The sequence below is a fragment of the Leptodactylus fuscus genome, chromosome 1, assembly GCF_031893055.1.
Source record: "Leptodactylus fuscus isolate aLepFus1 chromosome 1, aLepFus1.hap2, whole genome shotgun sequence".
Taxonomy (NCBI): domain Eukaryota; kingdom Metazoa; phylum Chordata; class Amphibia; order Anura; family Leptodactylidae; genus Leptodactylus; species Leptodactylus fuscus.
This window is the reverse complement of record NC_134265.1, coordinates 95,661,895-95,678,155: the sequence shown is the minus strand read 5'-3', so window position 1 is coordinate 95,678,155 and position 16,261 is coordinate 95,661,895. Positions and strand designations below refer to the sequence as shown.

At 52.2% G+C, this 16,261-nt stretch overlaps 18 non-coding genes and 1 pseudogene across 18 annotated transcripts; all 19 read right to left on the bottom strand.

The window, feature by feature from the left end:
* Positions 1–489: 489 nt before the first annotated feature.
* On the bottom strand, positions 490–608 carry LOC142191190 (5S ribosomal RNA). The gene has a single exon (XR_012714798.1). It is a non-coding gene; the product is annotated as a 5S ribosomal RNA (ribosomal RNA).
* A 715-nt stretch (positions 609–1,323) lies between these two features.
* Positions 1,324–1,442, bottom strand: LOC142191189 (5S ribosomal RNA). The gene has a single exon (XR_012714797.1). It is a non-coding gene; the product is annotated as a 5S ribosomal RNA (ribosomal RNA).
* Positions 1,443–2,156: 714 nt separating this feature from the next.
* LOC142189924 (5S ribosomal RNA) lies at positions 2,157–2,275 on the bottom strand. Its single transcript, XR_012713870.1, has one exon. It is a non-coding gene; the product is annotated as a 5S ribosomal RNA (ribosomal RNA).
* A 714-nt stretch (positions 2,276–2,989) lies between these two features.
* Positions 2,990–3,108, bottom strand: LOC142191188 (5S ribosomal RNA). The gene has a single exon (XR_012714795.1). It is a non-coding gene; the product is annotated as a 5S ribosomal RNA (ribosomal RNA).
* A 715-nt stretch (positions 3,109–3,823) lies between these two features.
* On the bottom strand, positions 3,824–3,942 carry LOC142189918 (5S ribosomal RNA). Its single transcript, XR_012713865.1, has one exon. It is a non-coding gene; the product is annotated as a 5S ribosomal RNA (ribosomal RNA).
* A 714-nt stretch (positions 3,943–4,656) lies between these two features.
* On the bottom strand, positions 4,657–4,765 carry LOC142190434 (5S ribosomal RNA; annotated as a pseudogene).
* A 714-nt stretch (positions 4,766–5,479) lies between these two features.
* LOC142191187 (5S ribosomal RNA) lies at positions 5,480–5,598 on the bottom strand. The gene has a single exon (XR_012714794.1). It is a non-coding gene; the product is annotated as a 5S ribosomal RNA (ribosomal RNA).
* Positions 5,599–6,313: 715 nt separating this feature from the next.
* On the bottom strand, positions 6,314–6,432 carry LOC142191186 (5S ribosomal RNA). The gene has a single exon (XR_012714793.1). It is a non-coding gene; the product is annotated as a 5S ribosomal RNA (ribosomal RNA).
* Positions 6,433–7,146: 714 nt separating this feature from the next.
* LOC142191184 (5S ribosomal RNA) lies at positions 7,147–7,265 on the bottom strand. The gene has a single exon (XR_012714791.1). It is a non-coding gene; the product is annotated as a 5S ribosomal RNA (ribosomal RNA).
* Positions 7,266–7,979: 714 nt separating this feature from the next.
* LOC142191182 (5S ribosomal RNA) lies at positions 7,980–8,098 on the bottom strand. Its single transcript, XR_012714790.1, has one exon. It is a non-coding gene; the product is annotated as a 5S ribosomal RNA (ribosomal RNA).
* Positions 8,099–8,812: 714 nt separating this feature from the next.
* Positions 8,813–8,931, bottom strand: LOC142191181 (5S ribosomal RNA). Its single transcript, XR_012714789.1, has one exon. It is a non-coding gene; the product is annotated as a 5S ribosomal RNA (ribosomal RNA).
* Positions 8,932–9,645: 714 nt separating this feature from the next.
* LOC142190408 (5S ribosomal RNA) lies at positions 9,646–9,764 on the bottom strand. Its single transcript, XR_012714245.1, has one exon. It is a non-coding gene; the product is annotated as a 5S ribosomal RNA (ribosomal RNA).
* Positions 9,765–10,478: 714 nt separating this feature from the next.
* On the bottom strand, positions 10,479–10,597 carry LOC142191180 (5S ribosomal RNA). The gene has a single exon (XR_012714788.1). It is a non-coding gene; the product is annotated as a 5S ribosomal RNA (ribosomal RNA).
* Positions 10,598–11,312: 715 nt separating this feature from the next.
* On the bottom strand, positions 11,313–11,431 carry LOC142191179 (5S ribosomal RNA). The gene has a single exon (XR_012714787.1). It is a non-coding gene; the product is annotated as a 5S ribosomal RNA (ribosomal RNA).
* A 714-nt stretch (positions 11,432–12,145) lies between these two features.
* Positions 12,146–12,264, bottom strand: LOC142190201 (5S ribosomal RNA). The gene has a single exon (XR_012714129.1). It is a non-coding gene; the product is annotated as a 5S ribosomal RNA (ribosomal RNA).
* Positions 12,265–12,978: 714 nt separating this feature from the next.
* LOC142191178 (5S ribosomal RNA) lies at positions 12,979–13,097 on the bottom strand. The gene has a single exon (XR_012714786.1). It is a non-coding gene; the product is annotated as a 5S ribosomal RNA (ribosomal RNA).
* A 715-nt stretch (positions 13,098–13,812) lies between these two features.
* LOC142189911 (5S ribosomal RNA) lies at positions 13,813–13,931 on the bottom strand. Its single transcript, XR_012713858.1, has one exon. It is a non-coding gene; the product is annotated as a 5S ribosomal RNA (ribosomal RNA).
* Positions 13,932–14,645: 714 nt separating this feature from the next.
* LOC142191177 (5S ribosomal RNA) lies at positions 14,646–14,764 on the bottom strand. The gene has a single exon (XR_012714785.1). It is a non-coding gene; the product is annotated as a 5S ribosomal RNA (ribosomal RNA).
* Positions 14,765–15,478: 714 nt separating this feature from the next.
* On the bottom strand, positions 15,479–15,597 carry LOC142190291 (5S ribosomal RNA). Its single transcript, XR_012714213.1, has one exon. It is a non-coding gene; the product is annotated as a 5S ribosomal RNA (ribosomal RNA).
* Between the last annotated feature and the right edge of the window lie 664 nt (positions 15,598–16,261).

The following is a 16,261-nucleotide window of genomic DNA, read 5'->3' as shown; positions in this document are numbered from 1 at the left end:
CAAGGTCTGCGCAGGGCTAAGAAACCATCCCGGGGGTGAAAGAAAGAGCAAGCTGGACCAGAGCCCATTGTCCAGGAGTCGGCTAAGGAAGAAGTTGAGATGGTTGCCCGTGCCTGGAAGCGAAGCTGCTTTTCAGTCAGCTTCTCTTTTCTTAGGGCACGTTGTCTGCAAAGATGTTCAGCCTGTGTTGCCCTGTAAATTGGTCTGCAGGTTACTAGCTATGGCTTCCAGCCCGGCGGGAGGCCCAGATACTATGGAAATGAAGCCTGCTATTATTAAAAGTAAAAAGCCACAACGCTGGTGGCCACCACGCCCGCTGCGGCTGCTAAGAGTGATAGCGGTAAGACTGAGAATACTAGGATTTTGCAAGGCCTAAAGAGTGCAAGAGAGAAAGCGAATGTAAAAGAAGCAAGTGTGCAGTGTAAAAAGTGAATGTAAAAATGGCATAGAGGAGAGTGACCCCTGCTGGTGGAAGTGAGGAAAAGCAAAAGCCTACAGCACCTGGTATTCCCAGGCGGTCTCCCATCCAAGTACTAACCAGGCCCGACCCTGCTTAGCTTCCGAGATCAGACGAGATCGGGCGTGTTCAGGGTGGTGTGGCCGTAGGCAGAGACAGGCTTCTCACTTACTCCTCTTCTACTTTGCAGCCTGGCTGCTGGCAGCTCTTTGCACTACTTCACGCTAGACCTTCTTCTTCACTTTTTGCCTTCTCTTAAGGGAACTTCATACTCCAACAGGAGCAGTGCAAGAGCTGGGGGGCGGCCCTTATACCCACAGGTGTTGTTCAGCAACCAGTCACAGGCCGCAGCCGCCCTCTTTCAAAAGGGCTGGGCGCAAGGTCTGCGCAGGGCTAAGAAACCATCCCGGGGGTGAAAGAAAGAGCAAGCTGGACCAGAGCCCATTGTCCAGTAGTCGGCTAAGGAAGAAGTTGAGATGGTTGCCCGTGCCTGGAAGCGAAGCTGCTTTTCAGTCAGCTTCTCTTTTCTTAGGGCGCGTTGTCTGCAAAGATGTTCAGCCTGTGTTGCCCTGTAAATTGGTCTGCAGGTTACTAGCTATGGCTTCCAGCCCGGCGGGAGGCCCAGATACTATGGAAATGAAGCCTGCTATTATTAAAAGTAAAAAGCCACAACGCTGGTGGCCACCACGCCCGCTGCGGCTGCTAAGAGTGATAGCGGTAAGACTGAGAATACTAGGATTTTGCAAGGCCTAAAGAGTGCAAGAGAGAAAGCGAATGTAAAAGAAGCAAGTGTGCAGTGTAAAAAGTGAATGTAAAAATGGCATAGAGGAGAGTGACCCCTGCTGGTGGAAGTGAGGAAAAGCAAAAGCCTACAGCACCTGGTATTCCCAGGCGGTCTCCCATCCAAGTACTAACCAGGCCCGACCCTGCTTAGCTTCCGAGATCAGACGAGATCGGGCGTGTTCAGGGTGGTGTGGCCGTAGGCGGAGACAAATTTCTCACTTACTCCTCTTCTACTTTGCAGCCTGGCTGCTGGCAGCTCTTTGCACTACTTCACGCTAGACCTTTTTCTTCACTTTTTGCCTTCTCTTAAGGGAACTTCATACTCCAACAGGAGCAGTGCAAGAGCTGGGGGCGGCCCTTATACCCACAGGTGTTGTTCAGCAACCAGTCACAGGCCGCAGCCACCCTCTTTCAAAAGGGCTGGGCGCAAGGTCTGCGCAGGGCTAAGAAACCATCCCGGGGGTGAAAGAAAGAGCAAGCTGGACCAGAGCCCATTGTCCAGGAGTCGGCTAAGGAAGAAGTTGAGATGGTTGCCCGTGCCTGGAAGCGAAGCTGCTTTTCAGTCAGCTTCTCTTTTCTTAGGGCACGTTGTCTGCAAAGATGTTCAGCCTGTGTTGCCCTGTAAATTGGTCTGCAGGTTACTAGCTATGGCTTCCAGCCCGGCGGGAGGCCCAGATACTATGGAAATGAAGCCTGCTATTATTAAAAGTAAAAAGCCACAACGCTGGTGGCCACCACGCCCGCTGCGGCTGCTAAGAGTGATAGCGGTAAGACTGAGAATACTAGGATTTTGCAAGGCCTAAAGAGTGCAAGAGAGAAAGCGAATGTAAAAGAAGCAAGTGTGCAGTGTAAAAAGTGAATGTAAAAATGGCATAGAGGAGAGTGACCCCTGCTGGTGGAAGTGAGGAAAAGCAAAAGCCTACAGCACCTGGTATTCCCAGGCGGTCTCCCATCCAAGTACTAACCAGGCCCGACCCTGCTTAGCTTCCGAGAGCAGACGAGATCGGGCGTGTTCAGGGTGGTGTGGCCGTAGGCAGAGACAGGCTTCTCACTTACTCCTCTTCTACTTTGCAGCCTGGCTGCTGGCAGCTCTTTGCACTACTTCACGCTAGACCTTTTTCTTCACTTTTTGCCTTCTCTTAAGGGAACTTCATACTCCAACAGGAGCAGTGCAAGAGCTGGGGGCGGCCCTTATACCCACAGGTGTTGTTCAGCAACCAGTCACAGGCCGCAGCCACCCTCTTTCAAAAGGGCTGGGCGCAAGGTCTGCGCAGGGCTAAGAAACCATCCCGGGGGTGAAAGAAAGAGCAAGCTGGACCAGAGCCCATTGTCCAGGAGTCGGCTAAGGAAGAAGTTGAGATGGTTGCCCGTGCCTGGAAGCGAAGCTGCTTTTCAGTCAGCTTCTCTTTTCTTAGGGCACGTTGTCTGCAAAGATGTTCAGCCTGTGTTGCCCTGTAAATTGGTCTGCAGGTTACTAGCTATGGCTTCCAGCCCGGCGGGAGGCCCAGATACTATGGAAATGAAGCCTGCTATTATTAAAAGTAAAAAGCCACAACGCTGGTGGCCACCACGCCCGCTGCGGCTGCTAAGAGTGATAGCGGTAAGACTGAGAATACTAGGATTTTGCAAGGCCTAAAGAGTGCAAGAGAGAAAGCGAATGTAAAAGAAGCAAGTGTGCAGTGTAAAAAGTGAATGTAAAAATGGCATAGAGGAGAGTGACCCCTGCTGGTGGAAGTGAGGAAAAGCAAAAGCCTACAGCACCTGGTATTCCCAGGCGGTCTCCCATCCAAGTACTAACCAGGCCCGACCCTGCTTAGCTTCCGAGATCAGACGAGATCGGGCGTGTTCAGGGTGGTGTGGCCGTAGGCAGAGACAGGCTTCTCACTTACTCCTCTTCTACTTTGCAGCCTGGCTGCTGGCAGCTCTTTGCACTACTTCACGCTAGACCTTCTTCTTCACTTTTTGCCTTCTCTTAAGGGAACTTCATACTCCAACAGGAGCAGTGCAAGAGCTGGGGGGCGGCCCTTATACCCACAGGTGTTGTTCAGCAACCAGTCACAGGCCGCAGCCGCCCTCTTTCAAAAGGGCTGGGCGCAAGGTCTGCGCAGGGCTAAGAAACCATCCCGGGGGTGAAAGAAAGAGCAAGCTGGACCAGAGCCCATTGTCCAGGAGTCGGCTAAGGAAGAAGTTGAGATGGTTGCCCGTGCCTGGAAGCGAAGCTGCTTTTCAGTCAGCTTCTCTTTTCTTAGGGCGCGTTGTCTGCAAAGATGTTCAGCCTGTGTTGCCCTGTAAATTGGTCTGCAGGTTACTAGCTATGGCTTACAGCCCGGCGGGAGGCCCAGATACTATGGAAATGAAGCCTGCTATTATTAAAAGTAAAAAGCCACAACGCTGGTGGCCACCACGCCCGCTGCGGCTGCTAAGAGTGATAGCGGTAAGACTGAGAATACTAGGATTTTGCAAGGCCTAAAGAGTGCAAGAGAGAAAGCGAATGTAACAGAAGCAAGTGTGCAGTGTAAAAAGTGAATGTAAAAATGGCATAGAGGAGAGTGACCCCTGCTGGTGGAAGTGAGGAAAAGCAAAAGCCTACAGCACCTGGTATTCCCAGGCGGTCTCCCATCCAAGTACTAACCAGGCCCGACCCTGCTTAGCCTCCGAGATCAGACGAGATCGGGCGTGTTCAGGGTGGTGTGGCCGTAGGCGGAGACAAGCTTCTCACTTACTCCTCTTCTACTTTGCAGCCTGGCTGCTGGCAGCTCTTTGCACTACTTCACGCTAGACCTTTTTCTTCACTTTTTGCCTTCTCTTAAGGGAACTTCATACTCCAACAGGAGCAGTGCAAGAGCTGGGGGCGGCCCTTATACCCACAGGTGTTGTTCAGCAACCAGTCACAGGCCGCAGCCGCCCTCTTTCAAAAGGGCTGGGCGCAAGGTCTGCGCAGGGCTAAGAAACCATCCCGGGGGTGAAAGAAAGAGCAAGCTGGACCAGAGCCCATTGTCCAGGAGTCGGCTAAGGAAGAAGTTGAGATGGTTGCCCGTGCCTGGAAGCGAAGCTGCTTTTCAGTCAGCTTCTCTTTTCTTAGGGCACGTTGTCTGCAAAGATGTTCAGCCTGTGTTGCCCTGTAAATTGGTCTGCAGGTTACTAGCTATGGCTTCCAGCCCGGCGGGAGGCCCAGATACTATGGAAATGAAGCCTGCTATTATTAAAAGTAAAAAGCCACAACGCTGGTGGCCACCACGCCCGCTGCGGCTGCTAAGAGTGATAGCGGTAAGACTGAGAATACTAGGATTTTGCAAGGCCTAAAGAGTGCAAGAGAGAAAGCGAATGTAAAAGAAGCAAGTGTGCAGTGTAAAAAGTGAATGTAAAAATGGCATAGAGGAGAGTGACCCCTGCTGGTGGAAGTGAGGAAAAGCAAAAGCCTACAGCACCTGGTATTCCCAGGCGGACTCCCATCCAAGTACTAACCAGGCCCGACCCTGCTTAGCTTCCGAGATCAGGCGTGTTCAGGGTGGTGTGGCCGTAGGCAGAGACAGGCTTCTCACTTACTCCTCTTCTACTTTGCAGCCTGGCTGCTGGCAGCCCTTTGCACTACTTCACGCTAGACCTTTTTCTTCACTTTTTGCCTTCTCTTAAGGGAACTTCATACTCCAACAGGAGCAGTGCAAGAGCTGGGGGCGGCCCTTATACCCACAGGTGTTGTTCAGCAACCAGTCACAGGCCGCAGCCGCCCTCTTTCAAAAGGGCTGGGCGCAAGGTCTGCGCAGGGCTAAGAAACCATCCCGGGGGTGAAAGAAAGAGCAAGCTGGACCAGAGCCCATTGTCCAGGAGTCGGCTAAGGAAGAAGTTGAGATGGTTGCCCGTGCCTGGAAGCGAAGCTGCTTTTCAGTCAGCTTCTCTTTTCTTAGGGCATGTTGTCTGCAAAGATGTTCAGCCTGTGTTGCCCTGTAAATTGGTCTGCAGGTTACTAGCTATGGCTTCCAGCCCGGCGGGAGGCCCAGATACTATGGAAATGAAGCCTGCTATTATTAAAAGTAAAAAGCCACAACGCTGGTGGCCACCACGCCCGCTGCGGCTGCTAAGAGTGATAGCGGTAAGACTGAGAATACTAGGATTTTGCAAGGCCTAAAGAGTGCAAGAGAGAAAGCGAATGTAAAAGAAGCAAGTGTGCAGTGTAAAAAGTGAATGTAAAAATGGCATAGAGGAGAGTGACCCCTGCTGGTGGAAGTGAGGAAAAGCAAAAGCCTACAGCACCTGGTATTCCCAGGCGGTCTCCCATCCAAGTACTAACCAGGCCCGACCCTGCTTAGCTTCCGAGATCAGACGAGATCGGGCGTGTTCAGGGTGGTGTGGCCGTAGGCAGAGACAGGCTTCTCACTTACTCCTCTTCTACTTTGCAGCCTGGCTGCTGGCAGCTCTTTGCACTACTTCACGCTAGACCTTCTTCTTCACTTTTTGCCTTCTCTTAAGGGAACTTCATACTCCAACAGGAGCAGTGCAAGAGCTGGGGGGCGGCCCTTATACCCACAGGTGTTGTTCAGCAACCAGTCACAGGCCGCAGCCGCCCTCTTTCAAAAGGGCTGGGCGCAAGGTCTGCGCAGGGCTAAGAAACCATCCCGGGGGTGAAAGAAAGAGCAAGCTGGACCAGAGCCCATTGTCCAGTAGTCGGCTAAGGAAGAAGTTGAGATGGTTGCCCGTGCCTGGAAGCGAAGCTGCTTTTCAGTCAGCTTCTCTTTTCTTAGGGCGCGTTGTCTGCAAAGATGTTCAGCCTGTGTTGCCCTGTAAATTGGTCTGCAGGTTACTAGCTATGGCTTCCAGCCCGGCGGGAGGCCCAGATACTATGGAAATGAAGCCTGCTATTATTAAAAGTAAAAAGCCACAACGCTGGTGGCCACCACGCCCGCTGCGGCTGCTAAGAGTGATAGCGGTAAGACTGAGAATACTAGGATTTTGCAAGGCCTAAAGAGTGCAAGAGAGAAAGCGAATGTAAAAGAAGCAAGTGTGCAGTGTAAAAAGTGAATGTAAAAATGGCATAGAGGAGAGTGACCCCTGCTGGTGGAAGTGAGGAAAAGCAAAAGCCTACAGCACCTGGTATTCCCAGGCGGTCTCCCATCCAAGTACTAACCAGGCCCGACCCTGCTTAGCTTCCGAGATCAGACGAGATCGGGCGTGTTCAGGGTGGTGTGGCCGTAGGCGGAGACAGGCTTCTCACTTACTCCTCTTCTACTTTGCAGCCTGGCTGCTGGCAGCTCTTTGCACTACTTCACGCTAGACCTTTTTCTTCACTTTTTGCCTTCTCTTAAGGGAACTTCATACTCCAACAGGAGCAGTGCAAGAGCTGGGGGCGGCCCTTATACCCACAGGTGTTGTTCAGCAACCAGTCACAGGCCGCAGCCGCCCTCTTTAAAAAGGGCTGGGCGCAAGGTCTGCGCAGGGCTAAGAAACCATCCCGGGGGTGAAAGAAAGAGCAAGCTGGACCAGAGCCCATTGTCCAGGAGTCGGCTAAGGAAGAAGTTGAGATGGTTGCCCGTGCCTGGAAGCGAAGCTGCTTTTCAGTCAGCTTCTCTTTTCTTAGGGCACGTTGTCTGCAAAGATGTTCAGCCTGTGTTGCCCTGTAAATTGGTCTGCAGGTTACTAGCTATGGCTTCCAGCCCGGCGGGAGGCCCAGATACTATGGAAATGAAGCCTGCTATTATTAAAAGTAAAAAGCCACAACGCTGGTGGCCACCACGCCCGCTGCGGCTGCTAAGAGTGATAGCGGTAAGACTGAGAATACTAGGATTTTGCAAGGCCTAAAGAGTGCAAGAGAGTAAGCGAATGTAAAAGAAGCAAGTGTGCAGTGTAAAAAGTGAATGTAAAAATGGCATAGAGGAGAGTGACCCCTGCTGGTGGAAGTGAGGAAAAGCAAAAGCCTACAGCACCTGGTATTCCCAGGCGGTCTCCCATCCAAGTACTAACCAGGCCCGACCCTGCTTAGCTTCCGAGATCAGACGAGATCGGGCGTGTTCAGGGTGGTGTGGCCGTAGGCGGAGACAAGCTTCTCACTTACTCCTCTTCTACTTTGCAGCCTGGCTGCTGGCAGCTCTTTGCACTACTTCACGCTAGACCTTTTTCTTCACTTTTTGCCTTCTCTTAAGGGAACTTCATACTCCAACAGGAGCAGTGCAAGAGCTGGGGGCGGCCCTTATACCCACAGGTGTTGTTCAGCAACCAGTCACAGGCCGCAGCCGCCCTCTTTCAAAAGGGCTGGGCGCAAGGTCTGCGCAGGGCTAAGAAACCATCCCGGGGGTGAAAGAAAGAGCAAGCTGGACCAGAGCCCATTGTCCAGGAGTCGGCTAAGGAAGAAGTTGAGATGGTTGCCCGTGCCTGGAAGCGAAGCTGCTTTTCAGTCAGCTTCTCTTTTCTTAGGGCACGTTGTCTGCAAAGATGTTCAGCCTGTGTTGCCCTGTAAATTGGTCTGCAGGTTACTAGCTATGGCTTCCAGCCCGGCGGGAGGCCCAGATACTATGGAAATGAAGCCTGCTATTATTAAAAGTAAAAAGCCACAACGCTGGTGGCCACCACGCCCGCTGCGGCTGCTAAGAGTGATAGCGGTAAGACTGAGAATACTAGGATTTTGCAAGGCCTAAAGAGTGCAAGAGAGAAAGCGAATGTAAAAGAAGCAAGTGTGCAGTGTAAAAAGTGAATGTAAAAATGGCATAGAGGAGAGTGACCCCTGCTGGTGGAAGTGAGGAAAAGCAAAAGCCTACAGCACCTGGTATTCCCAGGCGGTCTCCCATCCAAGTACTAACCAGGCCCGACCCTGCTTAGCTTCCGAGATCAGACGAGATCGGGCGTGTTCAGGGTGGTGTGGCCGTAGGCGGAGACAGGCTTCTCACTTACTCCTCTTCTACTTTGCAGCCTGGCTGCTGGCAGCTCTTTGCACTACTTCACGCTAGACCTTTTTCTTCACTTTTTGCCTTCTCTTAAGGGAACTTCATACTCCAACAGGAGCAGTGCAAGAGCTGGGGGCGTACCTTATACCCACAGGTGTTGTTCAGCAACCAGTCACAGGCCGCAGCCGCCCTCTTTCAAAAGGGCTGGGCGCAAGGTCTGCGCAGGGCTAAGAAACCATCCCGGGGGTGAAAGAAAGAGCAAGCTGGACCAGAGCCCATTGTCCAGGAGTCGGCTAAGGAAGAAGTTGAGATGGTTGCCCGTGCCTGGAAGCGAAGCTGCTTTTCAGTCAGCTTCTCTTTTCTTAGGGCACGTTGTCTGCAAAGATGTTCAGCCTGTGTTGCCCTGTAAATTGGTCTGCAGGTTACTAGCTATGGCTTCCAGCCCGGCGGGAGGCCCAGATACTATGGAAATGAAGCCTGCTATTATTAAAAGTAAAAAGCCACAACGCTGGTGGCCACCACGCCCGCTGCGGCTGCTAAGAGTGATAGCGGTAAGACTGAGAATACTAGGATTTTGCAAGGCCTAAAGAGTGCAAGAGAGTAAGCGAATGTAAAAGAAGCAAGTGTGCAGTGTAAAAAGTGAATGTAAAAATGGCATAGAGGAGAGTGACCCCTGCTGGTGGAAGTGAGGAAAAGCAAAAGCCTACAGCACCTGGTATTCCCAGGCGGTCTCCCATCCAAGTACTAACCAGGCCCGACCCTGCTTAGCTTCCGAGATCAGACGAGATCGGGCGTGTTCAGGGTGGTGTGGCCGTAGGCGGAGACAAGCTTCTCACTTACTCCTCTTCTACTTTGCAGCCTGGCTGCTGGCAGCTCTTTGCACTACTTCACGCTAGACCTTTTTCTTCACTTTTTGCCTTCTCTTAAGGGAACTTCATACTCCAACAGGAGCAGTGCAAGAGCTGGGGGCGGCCCTTATACCCACAGGTGTTGTTCAGCAACCAGTCACAGGCCGCAGCCGCCCTCTTTCAAAAGGGCTGGGCGCAAGGTCTGCGCAGGGCTAAGAAACCATCCCGGGGGTGAAAGAAAGAGCAAGCTGGACCAGAGCCCATTGTCCAGGAGTCGGCTAAGGAAGAAGTTGAGATGGTTGCCCGTGCCTGGAAGCGAAGCTGCTTTTCAGTCAGCTTCTCTTTTCTTAGGGCACGTTGTCTGCAAAGATGTTCAGCCTGTGTTGCCCTGTAAATTGGTCTGCAGGTTACTAGCTATGGCTTCCAGCCCGGCGGGAGGCCCAGATACTATGGAAATGAAGCCTGCTATTATTAAAAGTAAAAAGCCACAACGCTGGTGGCCACCACGCCCGCTGCGGCTGCTAAGAGTGATAGCGGTAAGACTGAGAATACTAGGATTTTGCAAGGCCTAAAGAGTGCAAGAGAGAAAGCGAATGTAAAAGAAGCAAGTGTGCAGTGTAAAAAGTGAATGTAAAAATGGCATAGAGGAGAGTGACCCCTGCTGGTGGAAGTGAGGAAAAGCAAAAGCCTACAGCACCTGGTATTCCCAGGCGGTCTCCCATCCAAGTACTAACCAGGCCCGACCCTGCTTAGCTTCCGAGATCAGATGAGATCGGGCGTGTTCAGGGTGGTGTGGCCGTAGGCAGAGACAGGCTTCTCACTTACTCCTCTTCTACTTTGCAGCCTGGCTGCTGGCAGCCCTTTGCACTACTTCACGCTAGACCTTTTTCTTCACTTTTTGCCTTCTCTTAAGGGAACTTCATACTCCAACAGGAGCAGTGCAAGAGCTGGGGGCGGCCCTTATACCCACAGGTGTTGTTCAGCAACCAGTCACAGGCCGCAGCCGCCCTCTTTCAAAAGGGCTGGGCGCAAGGTCTGCGCAGGGCTAAGAAACCATCCCGGGGGTGAAAGAAAGAGCAAGCTGGACCAGAGCCCATTGTCCAGTAGTCGGCTAAGGAAGAAGTTGAGATGGTTGCCCGTGCCTGGAAGCGAAGCTGCTTTTCAGTCAGCTTCTCTTTTCTTAGGGCGCGTTGTCTGCAAAGATGTTCAGCCTGTGTTGCCCTGTAAATTGGTCTGCAGGTTACTAGCTATGGCTTCCAGCCCGGCGGGAGGCCCAGATACTATGGAAATGAAGCCTGCTATTATTAAAAGTAAAAAGCCACAACGCTGGTGGCCACCACGCCCGCTGCGGCTGCTAAGAGTGATAGCGGTAAGACTGAGAATACTAGGATTTTGCAAGGCCTAAAGAGTGCAAGAGAGAAAGCGAATGTAAAAGAAGCAAGTGTGCAGTGTAAAAAGTGAATGTAAAAATGGCATAGAGGAGAGTGACCCCTGCTGGTGGAAGTGAGGAAAAGCAAAAGCCTACAGCACCTGGTATTCCCAGGCGGTCTCCCATCCAAGTACTAACCAGGCCCGACCCTGCTTAGCTTCCGAGATCAGACGAGATCGGGCGTGTTCAGGGTGGTGTGGCCGTAGGCAGAGACAGGCTTCTCACTTACTCCTCTTCTACTTTGCAGCCTGGCTGCTGGCAGCTCTTTGCACTACTTCACGCTAGACCTTCTTCTTCACTTTTTGCCTTCTCTTAAGGGAACTTCATACTCCAACAGGAGCAGTGCAAGAGCTGGGGGGCGGCCCTTATACCCACAGGTGTTGTTCAGCAACCAGTCACAGGCCGCAGCCGCCCTCTTTCAAAAGGGCTGGGCGCAAGGTCTGCGCAGGGCTAAGAAACCATCCCGGGGGTGAAAGAAAGAGCAAGCTGGACCAGAGCCCATTGTCCAGGAGTCGGCTAAGGAAGAAGTTGAGATGGTTGCCCGTGCCTGGAAGCGAAGCTGCTTTTCAGTCAGCTTCTCTTTTCTTAGGGCGCGTTGTCTGCAAAGATGTTCAGCCTGTGTTGCCCTGTAAATTGGTCTGCAGGTTACTAGCTATGGCTTCCAGCCCGGCGGGAGGCCCAGATACTATGGAAATGAAGCCTGCTATTATTAAAAGTAAAAAGCCACAACGCTGGTGGCCACCACGCCCGCTGCGGCTGCTAAGAGTGATAGCGGTAAGACTGAGAATACTAGGATTTTGCAAGGCCTAAAGAGTGCAAGAGAGAAAGCGAATGTAACAGAAGCAAGTGTGCAGTGTAAAAAGTGAATGTAAAAATGGCATAGAGGAGAGTGACCCCTGCTGGTGGAAGTGAGGAAAAGCAAAAGCCTACAGCACCTGGTATTCCCAGGCGGTCTCCCATCCAAGTACTAACCAGGCCCGACCCTGCTTAGCTTCCGAGATCAGACGAGATCGGGCGTGTTCAGGGTGGTGTGGCCGTAGGCGGAGACAAGCTTCTCACTTACTCCTCTTCTACTTTGCAGCCTGGCTGCTGGCAGCCCTTTGCACTACTTCACGCTAGACCTTTTTCTTCACTTTTTGCCTTCTCTTAAGGGAACTTCATACTCCAACAGGAGCAGTGCAAGAGCTGGGGGCGGCCCTTATACCCACAGGTGTTGTTCAGCAACCAGTCACAGGCCGCAGCCGCCCTCTTTCAAAAGGGCTGGGCGCAAGGTCTGCGCAGGGCTAAGAAACCATCCCGGGGGTGAAAGAAAGAGCAAGCTGGACCAGAGCCCATTGTCCAGGAGTCGGCTAAGGAAGAAGTTGAGATGGTTGCCCGTGCCTGGAAGCGAAGCTGCTTTTCAGTCAGCTTCTCTTTTCTTAGGGCACGTTGTCTGCAAAGATGTTCAGCCTGTGTTGCCCTGTAAATTGGTCTGCAGGTTACTAGCTATGGCTTCCAGCCCGGCGGGAGGCCCAGATACTATGGAAATGAAGCCTGCTATTATTAAAAGTAAAAAGCCGCAACGCTGGTGGCCACCACGCCCGCTGCGGCTGCTAAGAGTGATAGCGGTAAGACTGAGAATACTAGGATTTTGCAAGGCCTAAAGAGTGCAAGAGAGAAAGCGAATGTAAAAGAAGCAAGTGTGCAGTGTAAAAAGTGAATGTAAAAATGGCATAGAGGAGAGTGACCCCTGCTGGTGGAAGTGAGGAAAAGCAAAAGCCTACAGCACCTGGTATTCCCAGGCGGACTCCCATCCAAGTACTAACCAGGCCCGACCCTGCTTAGCTTCCGAGATCAGACAAGATCAGGCGTGTTCAGGGTGGTGTGGCTGTAGGCAGAGACAGGCTTCTCACTTACTCCTCTTCTACTTTGCAGCCTGGCTGCTGGCAGCCCTTTGCACTACTTCACGCTAGACCTTTTTCTTCACTTTTTGCCTTCTCTTAAGGGAACTTCATACTCCAACAGGAGCAGTGCAAGAGCTGGGGGCGGCCCTTATACCCACAGGTGTTGTTCAGCAACCAGTCACAGGCCGCAGCCGCCCTCTTTCAAAAGGGCTGGGCGCAAGGTCTGCGCAGGGCTAAGAAACCATCCCGGGGGTGAAAGAAAGAGCAAGCTGGACCAGAGCCCATTGTCCAGGAGTCGGCTAAGGAAGAAGTTGAGATGGTTGCCCGTGCCTGGAAGCGAAGCTGCTTTTCAGTCAGCTTCTCTTTTCTTAGGGCATGTTGTCTGCAAAGATGTTCAGCCTGTGTTGCCCTGTAAATTGGTCTGCAGGTTACTAGCTATGGCTTCCAGCCCGGCGGGAGGCCCAGATACTATGGAAATGAAGCCTGCTATTATTAAAAGTAAAAAGCCACAACGCTGGTGGCCACCACGCCCGCTGCGGCTGCTAAGAGTGATAGCGGTAAGACTGAGAATACTAGGATTTTGCAAGGCCTAAAGAGTGCAAGAGAGAAAGCGAATGTAAAAGAAGCAAGTGTGCAGTGTAAAAAGTGAATGTAAAAATGGCATAGAGGAGAGTGACCCCTGCTGGTGGAAGTGAGGAAAAGCAAAAGCCTACAGCACCTGGTATTCCCAGGCGGTCTCCCATCCAAGTACTAACCAGGCCCGACCCTGCTTAGCTTCCGAGATCAGACGAGATCGGGCGTGTTCAGGGTGGTGTGGCCGTAGGCAGAGACAGGCTTCTCACTTACTCCTCTTCTACTTTGCAGCCTGGCTGCTGGCAGCTCTTTGCACTACTTCACGCTAGACCTTCTTCTTCACTTTTTGCCTTCTCTTAAGGGAACTTCATACTCCAACAGGAGCAGTGCAAGAGCTGGGGGGCGGCCCTTATACCCACAGGTGTTGTTCAGCAACCAGTCACAGGCCGCAGCCGCCCTCTTTCAAAAGGGCTGGGCGCAAGGTCTGCGCAGGGCTAAGAAACCATCCCGGGGGTGAAAGAAAGAGCAAGCTGGACCAGAGCCCATTGTCCAGGAGTCGGCTAAGGAAAAAGTTGAGATGGTTGCCCGTGCCTGGAAGCGAAGCTGCTTTTCAGTCAGCTTCTCTTTTCTTAGGGCACGTTGTCTGCAAAGATGTTCAGCCTGTGTTGCCCTGTAAATTGGTCTGCAGGTTACTAGCTATGGCTTCCAGCCCGGCGGGAGGCCCAGATACTATGGAAATGAAGCCTGCTATTATTAAAAGTAAAAAGCCACAACGCTGGTGGCCACCACGCCCGCTGCGGCTGCTAAGAGTGATAGCGGTAAGACTGAGAATACTAGGATTTTGCAAGGCCTAAAGAGTGCAAGAGAGAAAGCGAATGTAAAAGAAGCAAGTGTGCAGTGTAAAAAGTGAATGTAAAAATGGCATAGAGGAGAGTGACCCCTGCTGGTGGAAGTGAGGAAAAGCAAAAGCCTACAGCACCTGGTATTCCCAGGCGGTCTCCCATCCAAGTACTAACCAGGCCCGACCCTGCTTAGCTTCCGAAATCAGACGAGATCGGGCGTGTTCAGGGTGGTGTGGCCGTAGGCAGAGACAGGCTTCTCACTTACTCCTCTTCTACTTTGCAGCCTGGCTGCTGGCAGCCCTTTGCACTACTTCACGCTAGACCTTTTTCTTCACTTTTTGCCTTCTCTTAAGGGAACTTCATACTCCAACAGGAGCAGTGCAAGAGCTGGGGGCGGCCCTTATACCCACAGGTGTTGTTCAGCAACCAGTCACAGGCCGCAGCCGCCCTCTTTCAAAAGGGCTGGGCGCAAGGTCTGCGCAGGGCTAAGAAACCATCCCGGGGGTGAAAGAAAGAGCAAGCTGGACCAGAGCCCATTGTCCAGGAGTCGGCTAAGGAAGAAGTTGAGATGGTTGCCCGTGCCTGGAAGCGAAGCTGCTTTTCAGTCAGCTTCTCTTTTCTTAGGGCACGTTGTCTGCAAAGATGTTCAGCCTGTGTTGCCCTGTAAATTGGTCTGCAGGTTACTAGCTATGGCTTCCAGCCCGGCGGGAGGCCCAGATACTATGGAAATGAAGCCTGCTATTATTAAAAGTAAAAAGCCACAACGCTGGTGGCCACCACGCCCGCTGCGGCTGCTAAGAGTGATAGCGGTAAGACTGAGAATACTAGGATTTTGCAAGGCCTAAAGAGTGCAAGAGAGAAAGCGAATGTAAAAGAAGCAAGTGTGCAGTGTAAAAAGTGAATGTAAAAATGGCATAGAGGAGAGTGACCCCTGCTGGTGGAAGTGAGGAAAAGCAAAAGCCTACAGCACCTGGTATTCCCAGGCGGTCTCCCATCCAAGTACTAACCAGGCCCGACCCTGCTTAGCTTCCGAGATCAGACGAGATCGGGCGTGTTCAGGGTGGTGTGGCCGTAGGCGGAGACAAGATTCTCACTTACTCCTCTTCTACTTTGCAGCCTGGCTGCTGGCAGCTCTTTGCACTACTTCACGCTAGACCTTTTTCTTCACTTTTTGCCTTCTCTTAAGGGAACTTCATACTCCAACAGGAGCAGTGCAAGAGCTGGGGGCGGCCCTTATACCCACAGGTGTTGTTCAGCAACCAGTCACAGGCCGCAGCCGCCCTCTTTCAAAAGGGCTGGGCGCAAGGTCTGCGCAGGGCTAAGAAACCATCCCGGGGGTGAAAGAAAGAGCAAGCTGGACCAGAGCCCATTGTCCAGGAGTCGGCTAAGGAAGAAGTTGAGATGGTTGCCCGTGCCTGGAAGCGAAGCTGCTTTTCAGTCAGCTTCTCTTTTCTTAGGGCACGTTGTCTGCAAAGATGTTCAGCCTGTGTTGCCCTGTAAATTGGTCTGCAGGTTACTAGCTATGGCTTCCAGCCCGGCGGGAGGCCCAGATACTATGGAAATGAAGCCTGCTATTATTAAAAGTAAAAAGCCACAACGCTGGTGGCCACCACGCCTGCTGCGGCTGCTAAGAGTGATAGCGGTAAGACTGAGAATACTAGGATTTTGCAAGGCCTAAAGAGTGCAAGAGAGAAAGCGAATGTAAAAGAAGCAAGTGTGCAGTGTAAAAAGTGAATGTAAAAATGGCATAGAGGAGAGTGACCCCTGCTGGTGGAAGTGAGGAAAAGCAAAAGCCTACAGCACCTGGTATTCCCAGGCGGTCTCCCATCCAAGTACTAACCAGGCCCGACCCTGCTTAGCTTCCGAGATCAGATGAGATCGGGCGTGTTCAGGGTGGTGTGGCCGTAGGCAGAGACAGGCTTCTCACTTACTCCTCTTCTACTTTGCAGCCTGGCTGCTGGCAGCCCTTTGCACTACTTCACGCTAGACCTTTTTCTTCACTTTTTGCCTTCTCTTAAGGGAACTTCATACTCCAACAGGAGCAGTGCAAGAGCTGGGGGCGGCCCTTATACCCACAGGTGTTGTTCAGCAACCAGTCACAGGCCGCAGCCGCCCTCTTTCAAAAGGGCTGGGCGCAAGGTCTGCGCAGGGCTAAGAAACCATCCCGGGGGTGAAAGAAAGAGCAAGCTGGACCAGAGCCCATTGTCCAGTAGTCGGCTAAGGAAGAAGTTGAGATGGTTGCCCGTGCCTGGAAGCGAAGCTGCTTTTCAGTCAGCTTCTCTTTTCTTAGGGCGCGTTGTCTGCAAAGATGTTCAGCCTGTGTTGCCCTGTAAATTGGTCTGCAGGTTACTAGCTATGGCTTCCAGCCCGGCGGGAGGCCCAGATACTATGGAAATGAAGCCTGCTATTATTAAAAGTAAAAAGCCACAACGCTGGTGGCCACCACGCCCGCTGCGGCTGCTAAGAGTGATAGCGGTAAGACTGAGAATACTAGGATTTTGCAAGGCCTAAAGAGTGCAAGAGAGAAAGCGAATGTAAAAGAAGCAAGTGTGCAGTGTAAAAAGTGAATGTAAA